Raw genomic sequence first — 2,776 nt, 5'->3', positions numbered from 1 at the left:
AAGTTTCACCCAAAAGTTTAGTCATAGTTCTGCTGCCACTGAAAAACATCTGTAAACTGTTGTCTGTTTTAGGCTTTGCTGGTGTGTTTCAGGATCTTCCTCAGTCTGCAGCTGTAATATAATATAATATATAAAATATAATATACTTAAGTAAAGCAATGGGCTGAGTCTGACCAAATACAACATTAGATCATTGACACCGCAGCTAAAATATAACTTTTCAGGAAATAACAAACCTCAGCTTGTTACAAATATTAAGTGTATATCAAATAGATGGAAACTGTAGTATTAAAAACACTTTACAATAAGATTTGATTTGTTAGATAACATGACCTAACAATAAACAATAGTTATATGGCAATTATTTTTCTTAGGGTTAATTTCAAAGTTCAATATGTTAAAATTATTTAATGCACAATGAACAAACATGAATGATCAATTGTTTGTATTAAATAACATTCACAAACATTAATGAATGTTTTAGAAATATATTGTTTTTGTTCTGTAAGATGTTACTAGATCTAACATTGTACAGTAAAGTCTATACAGGAGATCAAATTTGACTGTACTTTTATTTAATCCAAACTGTGTTCATATTTAATTTTAAAGGGCTTTTAAAACCTGCTAGAGATATTCAGCCAAGAATTACAACTAACTAAAAAAACTAAAAAAACTTTTTCTGACGGACTGATATGACAAACATTGTTAACCATACATTTGTACAATTCTCTAACACGCATATTTTGGTTAAGTTACACAGTTCATTTAAAAGCCTCTGGTGTGTAAAAATAGTAAATACAATTATGTCCGCTTGTTTTTTACAGTAATAAAAATTATAGGAGCATTAAATAGTTAAAGAAATCATTTTGAACAAAATTAATTCTAATGCTCATTATATTAGCGTTAGCCACGCTTATGCTAACGATTACTGCGTAACGGCGATGTTTATTTCAATCCGAAATTCAAATTAAAATATGGAATAATGTTCATAACAGAAGCTCTAAATATTAAAAATGTAATTGAAACTTACCTGCTTGAACTTGATCGAGGTGTTTTGTTAGTTTTGATGCGTTTCCTCTTCTTGAGGTCGCCACTGCTTTTATGAAGAGGTTGCCAGGTTTTCACAACAAAACCCGCCCAATCGTGTTTCGAGGGGGTCCCCTGTTAAAAATCGCGTTCCGAGGATAAAATACGCATTTTTTGGTGAGGTTCCCCTGGTAAATTCGCATTCTAGGGGCTAAATATCACGTTAGTGGGGTCGTTTTTCAACCCGCGGACATGAAAAACAACCCGCGGCAACAGTGTTAAAGCAGCCCAATTCCGCGGGAAAACCGCGGACTTTGCAACACTGGAAGAGGATAGCTTTCGGATAGCGCATCAAGAACTGGGTTGACCGGGTATTCGGTACCACCGGTACTTAAGAAAACCTACCGTAACGTTTTCATTTTTTAGTACCGACTTGGTACCGAAATACCGGGTCTTTTGACAACATTAGTCTACAGTGAAAGCTGATTCGGCGATTCACAGTGCAAAGTTTATGTATTTCCTCAGCGACCAGCACGGATCAGCTCTAGGCATGACGAAGCGGATATCGTCCTCTTTTGGAAGGCCAAACAAAGTAGTTTCGCTTTCACAACGAAACACACAGCGTCTCCTCAACATGGCGGCGAGAATAAAAGTTACGCCTTCTTTCTTTGCGTGAACATTTGGGCGGTGTTATGCAAATCTTACCACATCGTGAAGTAGACATGTGGGGGCATGTTAGAATGAGCCGTTTTAGGTAGGAGTGGTTGACTCTTAACTTTTATAAAGAATATCTCTTTGGATTGAGACTTTAGTCTTTGCAACTTTACAGATCTTCTTTATGCACCAAGAGCTTGAAACACTCCAAAGAGAAAGGAAAAACTGAAATCGCATCATATGACCCCTTTAATAACAAAATATAATATCCAGGGCACAAGACAAGTCTATTAAACTCTCAACACATTGTAATGCCTCTAAACTCGTTAGAGTAGGTCTACCATATAAAGCCTACATAAAGGGTTTATTTATGTAGGCTACTTGAATGATATAGAAATCACATGGTTTAGTGCATCAAGTTCATAACATTAGTAGGAATGTCTGTAGGCATAATAGAAGGCCATAACACAACTATATTGTGCCCTATATATAGTTATCGTGCCCAAGCAACTATATATATATAGCAACCACTTAACCTGCAAGTTAAGAAAAGAACATGTCAATCTAGTTAAGATTAGATTTCTTACCCAACTCCGCTTTTATTTTCCGTGGTCAGGATCATTTTATTTTGTCGGATGTCAAATATATTAGTGAAGCGGGTGTTACGGTTTAACTGGTGACCGTGTTATCTAGTGACCAACTTCCTGGTTCAGGTCTCCGCTCCGGATGTGATGGAATGCCCGCGGCAGATTCGCCGATTCTGAAAGCACAAGCTGACGTGATATATTGTAGCTGTCTAATAAATGCACACTTGCTCATTACATGATTTTGATATTCTTGTAAAGATTACAAATTATTGGTATGATCGCCCGTAGCGGCTTAAGTACGGAAAATAAACAAAAAGGTCTGAGTTGGCGTGGGTTTCGAACACGCGCTAAAAGACGCCGCGCCATCAGACGTAATGAACCACTAAGCTACCAAACTTCACTGGTTCAGCCACAGGTTTCTGGATTGAAGACAGGATTTTACTCTCAGCGTCACATTGTGCATCTGGCCGAATCAAGCAAATGTGACCGTTTTAACTTGTGACCTGTGT

The 2,776-nt window shown here is 37.1% G+C and overlaps 1 long non-coding RNA gene across 1 annotated transcript in view; it reads left to right on the top strand.

Moving 5' to 3' along the window:
* The window catches only part of LOC107568818 (uncharacterized), a 25,052-nt gene extending 23,887 nt beyond the window's left edge, over positions 1-1,165 (top strand). The window contains exon 3 of the long non-coding RNA XR_001606809.1: positions 1,062-1,165. This is a non-coding gene — a long non-coding RNA (uncharacterized lncRNA). The remainder of the gene's footprint in view (positions 1-1,061) is intronic.
* The last annotated feature ends 1,611 nt before the right edge of the window (positions 1,166-2,776 follow it).

The sequence above is a fragment of the Sinocyclocheilus grahami genome, unplaced genomic scaffold, assembly GCF_001515645.1.
Source record: "Sinocyclocheilus grahami isolate Dianchi unplaced genomic scaffold, SAMN03320097.WGS_v1.1 scaffold1283.1, whole genome shotgun sequence".
NCBI classification, from domain to species: Eukaryota; Metazoa; Chordata; class Actinopteri; order Cypriniformes; family Cyprinidae; genus Sinocyclocheilus; species Sinocyclocheilus grahami.
Note: the sequence above shows the minus strand (reverse complement) of the source record. Positions and strands in the feature narration are given on the sequence as shown.